At 30.9% G+C, this 18,240-nt stretch overlaps 1 protein-coding gene across 2 annotated transcripts in view; it reads left to right on the forward strand.

The window, feature by feature from the left end:
• Positions 1-18,240, forward strand: part of LOC114328578 (ATP-binding cassette sub-family G member 1) — a 475,585-nt gene that overhangs the window by 5,161 nt on the left and 452,184 nt on the right. The gene's annotated exons all lie outside the window — the stretch shown is intronic.

Here is an 18,240-nt window from a genome sequence, read left to right on the forward strand (position 1 = left end):
TTCCGTATATGCATCTGGAACCTCGTCGCGCGTCGCCTATTGGTTAAAATATTACCGCGTGCTGCAACGAACCAATAGAAAACTCCTATGGTCCAAATATTTAGATGCGTGCCGTACACCTATAGTGCGTCGTCGAATTATTATCTTACGTCTGTCTTTTGCGGCATGCAACAGTTCGCCTATTTTATTTATGCCTGCCAGCCTCCTCTCCGATTTTAAGATCCTGACTACAAATAATGAAAAAACTAAGTGCGAATTTTGTGATGAAATTTGGTATGTGGGATTAGAATAATATTTGGAACAACTTGTTCAAATAACTTTTTCCGACATCTGTAATGCAAACCAGAAATATCGGTAATTTACCGTGTTTTTGGATTCGCAGTAGGCCGCTTTTAGAATTAAAAAAATTCAGTTGAGTAATTGAGTATCTTAAAAAATGTGAACCTTCAACCTGTATGGACTGCAAAACTTCAAATCTGTATTTATTTTGATGTGCATATCTACTTACAGAGTTATAATTATTGTTAAGGTGATACAGTAACGATCAACAGGTAGCAAAAACGCGTTCCAAGATTGCGGTTGTAATTTTGAATATTTTTTCGAGATATTTGGCACAAGTATTCGTAATATAATAAAGAATGGCGGTACAGAGCCCAATTTCAGAAATATATTAATATGTATGTGGAAATTACTCTGTAATTAAATACAATATTAAAAAAACGAGCCTGTACCGCCATTAATGAGAATAAAAAAAATACACTTTCTTCAAATAAACTTTTTTATCCGATGCCTAGATTTTGTGTCATTTTGGAACTACTAATGAAATAAAAAATTTTAGAATTAAAAAAAATCCCTATTCACAAATTGCCAGAAGTTTCTATACGTTTTAAGTATTTAGTTTAAGTTTTAAGTATTTTAGACACTTTTTAATCAAATCAAACTTACGCATCTTTGGCATCTTAGCCATTGAGCAGCAATATTTTTAAGTCTTAAGCCCACCATAAAAAATATATATCGAATTTCCTCTATTTCCTCGCTTTTGAGACTTTTTTATTCAGTTTTTCATGTAGAGCCGGACAACTTTTTCTATTTTGGAAAACTTTCGGGAGAGGAGCATTTCGTAAATAATACAGGTTTCCAAACTTTGGTGCGTCCAACAGCTGGAGTAGGTACGCTTAAAAATTTGTCGGACAATATTACCAGTAAATTGTAAGTAGATATTTTTATCAAACAATTCTGCAAAAACCAGCTGTGAGGGTACCTATACATTTTATGACTCTATGATGCGTGCGCCCCAATGGTGATTTTTTGTACAGGATTATTTGATAAAAATTTACTAGTTCCGATAACAAATTGTCCGACACATTTTTAAGGGTACTTCATTTGTCGGACTCACCAAAATTTAGAAACCTCTATATTTACGAAACTCCTCCTCTTCCGAAAATTTTCCGAAATAGAATAAAGTTGTCCGACTTGACATGAATAACTGAATAAAAAAGTCTCATGAGGGACGTAATATTTTTTTAATGATAGGCCCAAGGACTATTTTACTTGTAGAGATCATAAACCTTTCACGCCTGGTCAAAAAAATTCGGACATTTTTTGTATGTTTTTTTATTTTAATTTTGTTAGTGTATCGTCACTGTGCCCAAAAGAATCTTGTAATCGATTTTAAACATACTTCCAGGCTACCTAGACAAATTTTCATAAAGCTTCAACAGCTTTTACGTGCATGCATTGAGTTTTATTTTGAGTTTTAAGCCATTATAAATGCAAATAATGCAATGCCATTTAGATCCCGTTGTAAAGTACGCTAGTCAACAGCGCAGCGGATATAGCTCATCAGATCACCTCAGATCGAGTGGTCCCCGGTTCAAACCCGGGGTTCTCTAGTTTTTTTTTATTTTTTTTTTAATTTACTTTAATTATCATATTAATATATGACATTTTATCAAGTTAATATATCTAATAAAAATTTATATTTTATTGGGTTAATATAATATTAGCTATAAAGGTATATCACAAATATTCTTTCTGAACATGTTTCATAAATGCTTTACCATTTGAAACATTTTCTTTGATTTATGAGTTTAAAATCGATTACAAAATTCTTTCATGGCATAGGAATTGAAACCGATCATAAATATACAGTTCTGTCCTATTTCACAGATCGTAAACCCAATTTTTATAACAGAAAAAATAGAAAACCACAACTTTCAGGTTTATACATTGAAATTTATGTTGTTCTTATATTGCTTTTTAATTCTTCATTTAAATACAATAAATGTGAGTAAATTTCACTTAAGTGCTTGATGTCAGTTTTTTTATTTATGGTATCCTCAGTTTCGGAGATAAAAGCCATCTCAAGAAACAATCTCTTAAAATAATTGTTTTCTATTGTTAATACCTTGGCATCTTCATAATTTATTAAGCGATTCTTTTTAATAACGTGGATAGCTAAACTGCACCAATTTGAATATTTCCTTGAATCACTCCCGTGGGAGATAATACGGCCCCTTAAACGTCTTGATGATTGGCCAATGTCAATGTAATGTAATTGCAGATTACAATTTGTGCAAGGGATACTGTAGACTATACTTGACATATTATTTTTTGAGGTTTTATTTTGGGGTTTAGAAAAAACTGAATTTATTCTAAGAACTGTTTTGTTTGAAAACCACTTCTCAGGGGTAACATTATTTTATTAAAAATAACACCGGGAATTGTCAGTTTTTTAACAAAAAAAAAACACCTTTTAAAACGGTTTTTGAGTATAGCACTAAATCCCTTAGGATTCTAGAGATTTTTGTAAAAAAAATAAGAGTGTTTTCAAACACTACAAAAAAGGTTCTATGAGTATTCTATGAAAAATGCATTGGTTTCTTCATATTTCACTTTTAAACTTTCAATTTTGGTATTTGACGAAGAAGAACCAACTTTAAATAAGCTATGTATTTATCCGCTTGTATTGAGGTTATAGACACAATAAACCCACCCTCTGGGTTCACTGTACGTACACTGTAAACCTTCAAAATTCGCTGGGCACAATGCAAGGCAAAGGGATGGCAGATTGAATAACCAAATACTGCACTGGAGCCCCTGGGAATACCGAAGAGGAAGAGGAAGATCTCAAATGGGATGGATCGACGACATCAAAAAACACGCTGGTTACAAATGGATGAGTATAGCCCAGGACAGAGAATCCTGGAGAGAAAAAGGGGAGGCTTACATTCAAGAATGGGCGAAATATGCTATAAATAGATCCAAACCCACCCTTATTTTTGTTTTTTTTATAAGCTACATTCTTTAAACATGACCTGTTTGTAGGTTTGTTTCAACACAAGAAGAAACCGTCCATGTAACGATCACCGTCTTGCGCAGTAACATGGAACGTATTATTTCGTTACCATGGAACCCATGGAACGTTAATTATATAGTAACGTTATCGTTACATGACGGTTCTTCGTTGTGTTGGAACAAACCTAGTATTTTTAGGTTATACTTAAATTTAGACATGCCACCAGAAAACAGTTTCAGAATCTCGCGAAGAGATTATTTCAGTTAAAAATAGTGTACCTACATCTTCTGTTAAAATATTTTTTACTAGAAAATAAAGTGTTAAAATTGAAGTGAAAAGATTCATTAATATTTTATTAAAAATATGCAGATTTGAATACGTGGACGGTTTAACAATGACATATTGTCATTTCCAAATATAACCTGTAATACCCTTCAAATGTTCTAAATTCAAAATTGATTGACACTGAAATAGATTGGTTCATTCAGATTTATATTTCAAGATTAGTAAATACCTCCTTATCTAAAACAATGCTGTACATAATATGTAAATACAATTGTTTATCAAATGTAAATATCTCGTACATTAGATAGTCATCTAAAATATTACGAATTAAAAATATAGCTGTATTATATTGATCTGATTGCTATTTTAATGGATAAAACTAAATGTTTTTCTAATACCGGGTGTCCACTTATATTTCCCCCATTTTAACTGCCTATAACTTCTAAACGGCTAAAGATAAAAAAATGCGGTTTCCGCTGAAATGTTTGTAAAAGTTTTTTCTGAATGGATTGAATTTTTAATATCGCTTTCAAATACGAAAAAAAATGGCGGATTTTTGAAAAAAACGTTGTTGACTTTTTTTTAATCGAACACCCAGTGTATTTTTTTGTAAGTTGAAAGAAAGGTCATTCACCTATCCATCGATATAAATTTTTTCAAAATCGGTCGTCAAATCACTGAGTAATTAATTTTTAAAATGAGAGGTGCAACGTGGATATCACATACCTAAATAACCTAACAAAGCAAATTGATATTATGTTATGTGATTTTCACATGGCATCTCTCATTTTAAAAATTAATTTCTCAGTCATTTGACAACCGATTTTAAAATTTTTTATATCGCTGGTTAGGTAAATGACCGTTTTTTCAAGTTTTTAGGTAAATGTCTATTTTCTGTATCGCTTTTAAATGAAAAATGGCGGAATATTAAAAAAAAACGTTATTGACTTTTTTTATTAAAACACCCAATATATTTTTTTGTAACTTGAAAAAACGGTCATTTACCTATCAAGCGATATAAAATTTTTTAAAATCGGTTGTGAAATGACTGATCAATTAATTTTTAAAATGAGAGATGCAATGTGGAAATCACTTAACGTAATATCATTTTGCTTAGTTATGTTATTTAGGTATGTGATATCCACGCTGCACCTCTCATTTTAAAAATTATTTACTCAGTGATTTGACAACCGATTTTGAAAAACTTTATATCTCGTTTAGAACGAAAACATTCATTGTTTCGAAAAAATTCAAACAAGCTTATATTTTTCTAAAACTTTTTTTGTTAGTTTATATAGATGTGAAAGTAAAAAGTTCTACTCGCAGATTTGGCCGCTAATTGTTTATTAATTGTTTAAACAATAACAATTGTTTTGTATAAATAATTTTAAAAATATCGTTAAATTCATCATTTTACTTTGATCAAATATGTTTCTATTTTGTTTCTGAATATGCTGAATCCGAATAGGGCATTGCAATTTGAAAATTCTTATACAGAAGATCTTATACAGTATGTCTGCGTAACTAGGAACCACATGGAAAACTTTTCTATTATCAATTTTACGAAAAAAAGTCATTCTTCATAAAATGCTCTGGATAGTCAAAAATCTAAAACTCGACCATCAGATATCAAGTTTTATCAATTTTATACGAGTTATGTCAAAAATATGAATTTTGTTAAAGAGTAAAGTATGTACCTTTATATTCCAGAATATAAAAAAATGCTATTCTACAAAGTTGTTTGAAATTAAAAACTATGTTTAAAAATATACAATTACATCATACTAATCGAAAAAAAAAAATCAATTTTTTCTCAAATTACGGATACTTATCATCATTTTATTACAATTATGATAACTATTTTATTATCACTTTTACGAAAAAAAGTTATTCTTCATAAAATGCTCTCCCTGGTCTAAAGTCTAAGACACGACCATCAGATATAAAACTTTTTTAATTTTGTACGAGGTATGTAAAAAATATGAATTTTTCTTAAGAGTTAAGTGCCTTTATTATTCACAATATTTTAATTAGAATGATGTAATTGAACACTAAAACAAATTTTTTAGTTCTAAACAACTTTTCTTAATAACAGTTTTCGATATTGTGAAATGCAACGGTAGTTTACTCTTGAGTGAAATTCATATTTTTTGACATACCTCGTATAAAATTAATTAAATTTGATATTTGATGATTGCATCTTAGATTATATTATACGATGCAGAGTATTTTATAAAGAATAGCTTTTTTTCGTAAAACTGATAATAAAAAAGTTATCAATAGGTTCCAAGTTACGCAGACATACTGTATAAGAGCTAAAAAAATTTTTTGCTGAACATTTATTATGGTTGAAGCTTATTATTAAATGTATTTTAGGTAAGTTTTACAGAAAAAAGTTTTGATCGCTTTGTATAAACATTTTTTTAGCTGGTAATTTTCGGTTTTTGTATTACATTTTTGTTATCTTTCTTAATTTTCTCAAAAAGAAATAGTTTATTTCATTTGTAAAGTAAAATAATTTAGTGCATTTTAAAGATTACATCATAAGCTTAAAAAAGCACTTATAAAACTGTAATATATCTTTTCAAACTTGAATAATACCGTCTTAAAGTGGTGGTAATTCTATAAAACTACGAAGATTTAAAAAATTCCATTTTTTGAGACGTCATATCATTTGAATTAAATTTTTGAGATTTTTTTTGAATGAAACATCATTTAGTAAGAATTCTTGAAAGGTAAGTTGTGCAAAATTGAGGGTTTTATAAGAAAAATTGTATTAGTTACACATTTTTAAATCATTTTTAAACAAAATTCATATAAGGCTCACTTTCCGCCCACCGTACTTATGCCCATACATTTTATTTCTTTTTATTATAATCATAAGATAGTTTAATTATTCTTCTTTCATGTTCAATTTGTAAAATTTCATTTGATCCATTAGTTAAAGAATTACATTAAAATAACTCAACCGTGCACTTCGCCGTACGCTAGTTTACAATGCGCCAATGTTTGTGAGAAGGGTGACTTTAGCGTTATAAATAAAAAATTATAGAAGATACAGATTTAATTTTAAAAAATTCTTTATATAAGGTTTTTTTGTAAAATTTTCTGAATTTTTCAATGGTCAAGTCAGTTTGTTTCTAAAATTTATATTTTCGGAGGTATTTAAAAACATCCAATTTCGTAGTTCATTTGTTTAATAAAAAATGAAGCACCCACTTCTCGAGTAGAACTTTTTGATATGTTGTTTATTAAATATTTCTTAATGAAATTACAAAAAGTTCTATCTTGTTTGATTTTTTTCCGAAGTGAGAATCTACATGCACTCCCCTAATTTGTATAATAGGAATTCTAGAATTCTTATGCTAATTTTTGTATAATGGGAATTTATACATTTACCGCTAGTTATTTTCCGCGGGATTGCAATTCACGTTATTCAATTAATTATTTTCATAATAATATTTATGATTCATATATTAAATTGAATCAACTTTTGTTCTAATAGGTGTGCCGGAAAGTTATTTCTAATTTATTATTATAACAGTACGTGACAATTTCCTATTATATACCTTATATAGGAACTATGATGTGTTTTTGTTGTTACGTAGAGTCATTAATGTGGTGTTATACTAGGATGGTTAAAATAGCATGGATACAGAAAAAAATACCAACACGGAAGTATTGCGAAAAAAGGGCAAATAATACGAAATAATAAAGACAAAAAAAATAAGAACGTTACAATATGTGGAACACTTAATGAAGGGAGAGCGATATGAAATGCTAAGGTTGATAATACAGAGAAAGACAAGAGAAGGAAGGAGTATAGGAAGAAGGATAGTGCCATGGTTGAAAAGTTGAAGGGACTGGTTTAAATGCAGATTAATGGAACTCTTCATAGCCGCGGTAGATAGAGTAAAGATAGTGATGATTATATTCAACCTTCGATTGGCAGACGGCATTTCAAGAAGAAGAGTCATCAAGAAATGTTATTGAATTTTTCAAAATTTCTGCAGCAAAATATGGGATGTTAGTAGCGGCGGGTGTAATTTCCTCACCAAAATAATTTTTTGCCTGCGTTTGGAAGGGTTATGTCATAATCCTACAGGTATTTTCCTCACCAAAACTGAAATGGTTGTTTCAGGTAGATTTTACTAAAAGGCATTCAAGGGAATTATTTATCTACTATAAAATTACAGTAGGTACCTATAATAATTAATTAATTAATTATAGTATTTTATTTTTAGTCATAATTGGAATTTTGACAAAAATGGCATGTCTAATAGAAAGTAATCGCGGTAAACCTTTACTGGTATTTGAAAATTTTATTTTTTATTAGGTGAAAGTTTTAAAAAGTGAAGAAGTTTTCTGGAGGTAATAAAACAACTTATAGTGCGAAATTGTTTACTCTTGGGGCAAATTTTACAATGACTAGAAGTAGCCTATAACATAATCATGAACCAGATCGTCAGAAGATAGATCGAAAAATTGTTTCTAACTCTTGTAAACGTAAAGCCGAAGAGAATATACTGAAAAACCAGCAAAAATTATTTGCCAAGAGCTTGCAGCTAATTTGCCTAAAACAATTACTACGATTGATGTCAGTTACATAAGAAAAAATATATTTACATAATTATCGACGAAAAATGATGCCTGGTCGACTTCCTTCCAATATTGATGAGGTTCAAGAATTTGTGAAGAGCTGTGCTCAAAAAACAACCAAGGGGGAAAATTTTCTCTTTTTAAACTGTGTTAAAACTAACTGTATTTAGTTGTGAATAAGACTTTTAGCCACATTGAATTTTATACAGAGAGGGGCAAAATTGTGGAATGTATTCGTTTTCTCTAAAATGGACAATTTTGGAAAATAATCCCGAAACTGGTCGATTTTTATTTTTAAATTACAATTTTTTGGCATATCTATATTTCATAATAGTGACGTCATCCATCTGAGCGTGATGACGTAGGTACCTAATCGATGATTTTTTAAATGCGAATAGGGGACGTTTAGTAGCTCAATTGAAACGTTGTTTAATTTTCTATTCAGTAATATAAGCATTAAAATCAATATTTATACTAATACAAAAAATAATTTTTGAATTAAATTAATTGACGTAAAAATAAGAATGTATGCAGTTTATTTAACTCAAAATACATTGTACTGCTGTCGGAAAGTAAAAAAAATGTTTATTTTACAAATAAATATTTTTTTCACTTAAATTAAATCTCAAACAGCCTCCCCTCCTGTCTCTTGGCAGTTTGAACATTTAATGTAAGCGAAAAGCAATGTTTATTTACGAAATAAACTTTTTTTCTATTTTATGGCAGCAATAGAATGTATTATAAGTTAAATAAATTAAATACATTTTTCTTTTTTCGTCAATTAATTTAATCCAAAAATTATTGTTTTGGCCACCCTGTATAAATAAATATGTTAATATTTATAATACTGAATAGAGAATTTAACACCCTTTCAAATAAGCTACACACGACCCCTATTTCACCTATCACGCCTAGATAGATGACGTCACTAGTATGAAATATAGGCCAAAAAATTGTAATTTAAAAATAAAAATCGACCTGTCTCGGGATTTTTCTCCAAAATCGTCCATTTTAGAGAAAATTAATTTATTCTATAATTTGCCCCTCTCGTATATTATGTATGGCACAATTACTGTACCACATATTATTTGTAATTATTCACTATTCATGTGCTAATTAATGGGCATTATATTTCTTTATTATACCTACTGTTTACTGCTAAACAAAAAACAGAAACTTATAACAATCATTTTTATTTGTTTATATACATAATGCAATAATTCAAATATGTCCGAACACTGAAATACAGTTGAGTCCACGAGTCTTTACCCGTGCGTCATCATTTAAAGCATACGAAAAAGTTGATGATAAGTCGGAAATTTAAATTTACTAAACGCAACCGCAAGTGACAGTAAGTAGCTACTGCTCCTATAATATTACAGGTTAAAATTTGAGTTATCAAATATGTCTTTTATCTCGCCAGGTATTAATGACGCACGGGTAAAGACTCGTGGACTCAACTGTACATGATTGTAGATTTCAACTACTTACACCAACTTGGTATTGAAAAATTCAGTCTCTTGATTTAATATCAGAATATACAAATGATTCTGAAGTAGGCAAGTGGCTCAAACATATTTTTGGCCTTACATTATATAAAATCAGAAGAAGTATCAGATTGTTTTGTGTTTGATTTAATATCATGCAAACCAGAAAATGAAATTTTTTGATTATTGCAGTTTGCAAGTTTGCATATTGCAAAACCTATCAAAGATAAAGATGTTAAGCTGAGAAAAATGTAGAAAATTTATTAATAAGTTATCATTCTAATCAAATGACTATAGTTAATTTTATAAAGTGTGTCTCTAATATTAAATAATAATTTATACGTTTTGCACATTATCTATATTATAAACTATTATTATAATGTAAAGAAATAAATATGTCTTTTATTCGGATTTCGGATGCTTTCATAATGATCATTCTTAAATTACATCTATATTTTTATTTTATTACCTGAGTGAGTTGGTGAGGAAAATACCTACCGGATTAATACAAACCCTTAAGTTTGGTGAGGAAAATACCTGTAGGAATATATGGTTTTACTGGTTGGTGAGGAATTTACCTCCGCCCGTTAGTAGTGTGCCATTGGGGAACGTTTTCCAGGACAAGGTGGTTTTGTCTGTCGAATATATTTAGTTGGGGCACGAAAAAAGCTGACTTTTTCTTAGATCGTTACTACAGGCACTCGATACTCTTGAAACTCCAATATGGATGGAGTGATTTTTATGATTTTTAAGTTACCTTTACCAGTCATTACTTTCAGGCTCATTCAGATTATTTCGACATTAAATATTTTAATTCTTCTTCTTCCCTTTTATAAGCAATTTTGCTCGTTCATTGGCGGATTGATATCTGTATGGAAGGTTGTCACATCTTTTGCGCGGCCGACCGATACTTCTTCTTCTTCTTCTACTTCTTCGCGCGACTAGGATTACTCCTGTTTGTCTGCCTCTTATTCTGTTTCAGTTGTTGTTGACTGTACATTGTCTTTCCAACTTTTCGGCGGCCTTCCAACGGCTCTTCTACTATACGGCTTGTTGTTTTTACAGATGTTCGCTAATCTATCTGGTTCCATTCGGTTTACATGTTCGTTCCAGTTTTTCTTTCTTGCTTTTATCCACCTGTTAATATTTTGAATTTTGCATCGTTCTCGTATACTTCAGTTGCTTTGTCTGTCTCTTAATGATACCTATGCCCGCTATTGATCCCAATACTTTTATTTAGATATTGTTAATTTGTTGTTTCGTCTTTCTTGTATCGGTCCTTGTCTCCGCTGCATATGTTAGGATAGGTCTTACTGTTATCTTGTATACTTTTATTTTGCTTTCCGTGGTCAGATATTTGTTTTTCCATATGGTTTCTCGGAGGCAACCACTTACTCTTGCCGCTTGTGTTGCTTGTGTTGTGGTCTCTGTTCTTATATTCCTGTCACTAGTGATCTCTACTCCTAGGTAATTGACTTTCATTACTTGTTCTACAATTTTGCCGTCTATTTCGAACTTGCATCTACGCGGCTCTTTACTTATCACTATACATTTAGTTTTTCCTACTGATATTCTCATATTAAGTTTATTTGCTGTGATATTGAAAGTGTGGAGCTGCCTTTGTAGGCCATCCTCGTTATCAGCAATTAGTACTGCATCATCGGCATAGCATAGCATCGTGATTTTATGCGCTCCCATGTGCTATCCATGTCGTTTTCTTACTTCGTGAATTATTTCATTCATCACCATATTGAATAACAATGGGCTGAGCGAGTCTTCTTGGCGGATTCCTCCTTTTAGTTCTATGTGTTCTGTTTCTCCTGTTGACATTATAACTCTGGTCTTGTTGTTCTTGTTAATTTCGTTAATTAGCCTTTTTATCTGGTGGTCTATTTGTTCAGCTTGTAATAAATTTAAGATATAATTTCGCCTCACCCTGTCAAAAGCACTTTTTAGATCTACAAAGCACATGTATGCTGGTTTTACATGTTCAATAGACTTTTCTACTATTTGCCTGATAATAAAAATTGCACCTATTGTGCTGCGGTTCTTCCGGAAGCCTTGTTGTTCATCTGCCATGTTCGCTTTTTCCTCGACTTTATCTTTTATGACTGCCGTCAAAAATTTTAATGTGCTGTTCATCAGACTAATGCCTCTATAATTTTCAGGATTTTTCGAGTCTCCCTTTTTAAGTATAGGTAGCAGGAGACTTTCCTTCCATTCCGCTGTTACTACTCCGATATTTATTATATCGACAAAAAATTTTGGGAGCCATTTAAGTAGTGTTCTCCTCCATATTTTAGCAGTTCATTATTTATCTTATCAGGACCAGGTGCTTTTTTATTTTTTTATTTTTTATTCGTTCTTGTAGCTCTTCTTCTGATATTAGTACTCTATCGTGGGTTTCATTAATGTTTATTTCTCTGTTCTCTTTTTCTCCTTCTCCATATAATCTCGTGAAATGCTCAGTCCATTGTGTCTCCGTAATGTTATCTATCTGTACAAATTCATTCATTTCTGTTTTTTGTCTCGTTATCATCTTCCACACCTTTTTCTGGGATCCATAGAGGTCGAATTCCATATCTTTGGTAAATTTCTTTCAGTGTTCTTTTTTGATGTTATGTATTTCTTGGTTTACTCTATTCCTGATTGTCACGTAGTCGTCTCGTGCCTCCGATGTCTTCACTCTTTTGTATGTTAGGAAAGCTTGTTTCTTTTGATTTGCTAGTGCTTTCACCCTTTCCTCGTACCATGGAGTTTTGTATTCCAGTTTATTTCTGTTGACTTTTCTTTTACCTAAAGCTTCTTCTGCTGCTTGTAGGATACTTTTTCTAATAATTTTCCAGGTTTCTTCTATATCCTTTTTAGTCTCTAGGTTATGGCTGTTTAGCTTTTATGTTAGTCTGTTTCTATACAAGTTTTGTGTCCCTTCGTCTTCTAAGCTTTCTATGTTTAACTTTTCTTCGACGTTTGTATTTCGCTTGCGTTGTGTGTTGATTTCTATACAGGGTGATTGATTAGTGGGGTAAAGCTCAATATAGCAATAAAAGTTAATAACAAAAATTTTGGCCACCTTTGAGCTTCACTACAAAATTAGTTAGAATGTTACAGGGTGTTTGATAACACAGTGGCAGACCAAACTTATGTTTTTTTTTTAAATGGAACACCCTATATTTTATTTTATATTCGAAATCCTGTTAACTTCTCCATCACACAAATATAAAGGTTTGTAATGTTAGACGAAGCAAGTTTTCAATCCTAATAGTAAATTAATAATATTGAAAAATATTAAAAATCACTAAAAGATTTTTAAATTGAAAACTTATTGGTACATTTTCATGGTAACACCTCCAAGACTTCTATAATTTGCAAGTCATATGGATGCTGCAGTGAAGACGAGAGGGAAGGAATTCTACACTTTGCAATTCACATCCCCCGTCTGCAGCCGGCAAAGTTCCAACTGAAAGATGCACCTGGTTACTCTACGGAGTAATACGAAAATAAAATAAAAATGTGTACCATTTTTATTCGGTTGCAATGCGAAGGCAAACCAATCTTACTTTTTAATTAGAATACGGAGTGCAGTCCAGTTCCTTTAACCGAGATTTTCTGCTCTTATTGGAGCTTCATCAGAATGTTACATCCATGGAGAACAGTGCCTACGTTTCTTCTGATGAAGCTCCAATAAGAGCAGAAAATCGCGGTTAAAGGAACTGGACTGCACTCCGTATTCTAATTAAAAAGTAAGATTGGTTTGCCTTCGCATTGCAACCGAATAAAAATGGTACACATTTTTAGTTTGTAATGTTATACAGGGTATTTACAAAGTTATAACAAATTTTGTATGAAAATCGTAACAAGTTCAACTCCCTGTATAAATAAAAATAAGCACAACAGCAATGGTTTATTAATGCCATATTTTTTTATTTATTGTCAAAATTTTCAAGAATATTGCTAATTTTCTTTATATCAAATACAGGGTGAGCCAAAACGCAAGTACATTATTTTCTCAGTAATTTTAAATGGAACACCCTGTATTTTATATCACTACTGAAAAGTACAATTACCGTACTTTAATTTTTAGATAACATTCCCTATGTCTAAATTTATTATTTTTCGAGATATTTTCATTTTTCAATGGACCAGTAGCGTGGCCACCCAAATCACCAAAATTTAATAAACCGGACTGATTTTTTTGGGGTTACGTTAATAATGAAGTTTATAAAATACCTCCAACAACAAGGGATGAGATGAAAAATAGAATACAAAGTGTATTTCGATGTGTCGGCCGACGTCGGATTTGATCTGATCTGATCGGATCGGAGAAAAACGGATCCAATGTAGGCGCGGCCTTAGCCATCGTCCCGCGTCGGAATTTTCATCTTTGTACACAGCTGTTAGACCAATTTGTTGAATTTTCCTATATACCATGCTTGAAGAAGACGAATGTCGGAAATTTCCACCCGTAATAATCCTAATTACTTCTTTCTACGAAGTCGATTAAGCAGCCAAGTATTGTAAAACCCTTGGTTGGGACCGAATTTACTCATTGACAAAAGGGTAGAAAGTTTTTAATTTAATCTGCTACCTGCTGGGACCCAATTTACGATCATTCGTTTTATTTCGGTGTCTATTAGTCTAGGTAACTGGTGGCGCAACTAGTGGCGCAACTAGTGGGCCCACCAAATTGTGAGCACGGGCAACTGGTGGCCGAGAATAGCCACCAGCAAAAATAATAAAATGAATTGGAATTGGAAAAATAATCAAATGCAATTGGAAACTTGTTTGTTATCAATTTTACGAAAAAAAGTTATTCTTCATAAAATGCTCTTAATCAAATTTTGTGAATTTTATACGAGGTATGTCAAAAAAGATGAATTTCGATCAAGAGTAAAGTATCCTTATATTAAACAATATCGAAAAATGTTTTATAAAAAGTTGTTCGGAATTAAAAGTTATGTTTTGAATATGCAATTACATTCTTCTAATTGAAATATTGTGAACTGTAAAGGTACTTTACTCTTGGACGAAATTCATATTTTTTAACATACCTCGTATAGAATTGATAAAAGTTTATATATTATGATTGCATCTTAGATTTTACACCATATAAAGCTTTTTGTAAAAAATAACCTTTTTCGTAAAATTAATAATAAAATACTTATAGATAGTCGTAATAAAATGATGTTGGTTATAAGTAATTTAAAAAAATTGTTTTTTTTCAATTAGAATGATGTAATAAAATTAATGAGTCCCAAAACATAGTTTTTTTAATTCTTAACAACTTTTCATAATAACAATTTTCGATGTTGTGAAATCTAAAGGTACTTTACATACAATTTTTTTGACATACCTCGTATAACATAGACTATGCAGAGCATTTTATAAAGAATATATTTTTTTTCGTAAAATTGATAAGAAAAAAGTTTCCCATATGGTTCCAAGTTACGCAGACATACTGTACCTATATACAGGGTGTCCCGAAAAGATTGGTCATAAATTATACCACAGATACTGGGGTCAAAAATAGGTTGATTGAACCTCATTTACCTATACACAATAATGCCCACAAAAAAAGTTACAGCCCTTTGAAGTTATAAAATGAAAATCGATTTTTTTTCATATATCAAAAATTCTCAGAGATTTTTTATTGAAAATGGACATGTAGCATTTTTATGGCAGCAACATCTTAAAATAAAATTAAAGTGACATTTGTGTACCCCATAAAAATTTTATGGTGGTTTTGCTCCCTTAAACCCCCCCAAACTTTTGTGTACGTTCCAATTAAATTATTATTGTGGCACCATTAGTTAAACACAACATTTTTGACACTTTTTGCCTCCTAGTACTTTTTCGATAAGCCAGTGTTTATCGAGATATTTTGAATATTTGTCGAATCCACCACATATTTGTATATGGTTAAGTACGATTATAGAGGAAAATGTATTTATAATTTACATTTTTAGGTATATTTTGAAAAAGAAGCTATATCTCGATAAAAGGTGACTTATGAAAAAAATACCAAGAGGCAAAAGTTTTAAAAACACTGTGTTTAACTAATGGTACCACAATAATAGTTTAATTGGAACGTACACAAAGATTTGGGGGGTTTAAAGGAACAAAATCCTCATAAAAATTTTACGTAAATATATTGAAAAAGGAGCCGAATCTCAATAAAAACTGGCTTATCGAAAAAATACTAAGAGGCAAAAAAGTTTTAGAAACGTTGTGTTTAACTAATGGTACCACAATAATGAATTAATTGGAACGTACACAAAAGTTTGGCGGGGTTTAAGGGAACAAAATCCCCATAAATTTTTATAGGGTGGACAAATTTCACTATAATTTTGTTTTAAGATGTTCCTGCCATAAGAATGATACATGTCCATTTTCAATAAAAAATCTCTAATAGTTTTCGATATCTTGAAAAAAATCGATTTTCATTTTGTAACTTCAGAGAGCTGTAACTTTTTTTATGAGCACATTTGTACTAAGGTAAGTTAGGTTCAATCGAAATATTTTTGACCCCAGAATGTGTGGTATAATCTATGACCAATCTTTTCGGGACACCCTGTATAAAAGCTCAATTTTTTTAAATTTTCCAATTAACGTCACATTCGGATTCAGCATAATTAAAAACAAAATAGAAACATTTTTGATCAAGGTAAAGTGATAAATTCACCGATATTTCTAAAATATAAAAAGAGCTTTTATTGTTTAAACAATGAATAAACAATTAACGGCTAAATCTGCGAGAACTTTTTAATATAGCATATTTATAAATCAACAAAAAAGGTTTTAGAAAAATATACGCTTGTTAATAGAAAATATAGAAGTTAATAGAAAAGAAATACGAAGCACTCGATTACAATACAAATGAACTAGTGGTGGCCGACACCAGTTGCTCAGTCTAATAGGGTCCATATAACATAATGCCCCGGCTTGGTGGCGCCACCAGACCCGGTTACCCGGCTGGTGGACTGGTTCGGCCACCAGATCGACAACAATTTCTGGTGGCGCAACCAGTTGCCGTAGTCTAATAGGTCTCATTTACTTAAATGTCCCGTGACGTCATGAGTCACTGGTGGAGCAACTTGGTGGCGTCACCAGTTGCCTAATATAATAGCGGCCTAAGCGCCAGTTAACTTGGCGAGACGCATTGCACAGTGGCTTATGGGATGATCATCAGTCTCAGTGTCGTTGTGCGTATAGACCAGAGCGCATCTGTAAAAATATTAGTACATTCGGACGTTGAGAGGTAACTCAAATTTTTTTGCAGAAATTTTTGCTACCTCTCAAAAAGGTCCGGAACATTGTTTAAATAATCAAAATGTCAAAAAATTAAGGAAAAATTCGATTTTCTTCTTGGATTTTTGATTATAACTTTAAAAGTATTAATTTTCGAGAAAAGTTGTACTGACATAAAAGTTGCGTAATTAAATTTACTACAATATAGAATTGGTTAAAAATTTAAAAAATAGTCACCCTTGTTGCAAAATAACAATAATTGTGAAAAAAAAACATACAAAAACAAGTATTCGCATTATACGTTTTTCAACCATTTATGCTAGACTTAGGACCTTCATATTTCACCCTGAAAAACTATATGATACAGTAAAACAATACTGTATATTTCATTAAGATCGGTTCAATAGATTTTGCAAAATAAATTTTGCAATCCAGCTTTCGTAAAAAAAATCATTTTTTCAAAATGTTACAGGACTGAAAATAAAGCAGATAGCAAGTTGAAAAATTTTTTGCCTATAGAAGTGTACTGTACCTTTCATTTGCAATTTTGCAAAATTAAAATCGATTAACACCACGGCGTCAGGAATTTTTTTAAAATAAACAAAAATTGGTGCTACGCGCAGGACAGCGGATAGTTTGTTTTGATTGGGCATTCCAATGACCTTTGATAATGATTGATACATTTTAATTTTTATTACATTTCGATATAAATAAATAAATTGTTTATTGCAAAATAAAAACACATACTCTATCCTTTGAAATAACACTTTTATTAGCAAAAACTTTCTTTGTTAATATATTTTAACTTAAATAATAAAAGTTTATTATTTTTAAACATATGCAACTGTTTAAACAATATTTCACAAACAATAATAAAATTAGTTTGATTTTTGTGGAATTAAAATATTAAAATACAACAAAATATAGAGTAAGAACATAATATATTAGATAAAGATTGGAAGAAATTTTAGTGGGAATCAACTTATGTGAATCGAACACCGCTGTCCTGCGCGTAGCACCAAAAATTATTGTTTATTTCAAAAATTTTCTGACGCCGTGGTAATTATTCGATTTTAATTTTGAAATTTGCAAATGAAAGGTACAGTACACTTCTATAAGCAAAAAAAAATTCAACTTGCTATCTGCTTTATTTTCAATCCTGTAACATTTTGAAAAAATGAATTTTTTTTGCGAAAGCTGGATTGCAAAATTTATTTTGCAAAATCTATTAAACCGATCTTAATGAAATTTACAGTACTGTTTACTGTATCATAAAGTTTTTCTGGGTGAAATATGAAGGTCCTAAGTGTAGCATAAATGGTT

This window comes from Diabrotica virgifera, chromosome 5, assembly GCF_917563875.1.
Source record: "Diabrotica virgifera virgifera chromosome 5, PGI_DIABVI_V3a".
In the NCBI taxonomy this organism is placed as follows: domain Eukaryota; kingdom Metazoa; phylum Arthropoda; class Insecta; order Coleoptera; family Chrysomelidae; genus Diabrotica; species Diabrotica virgifera.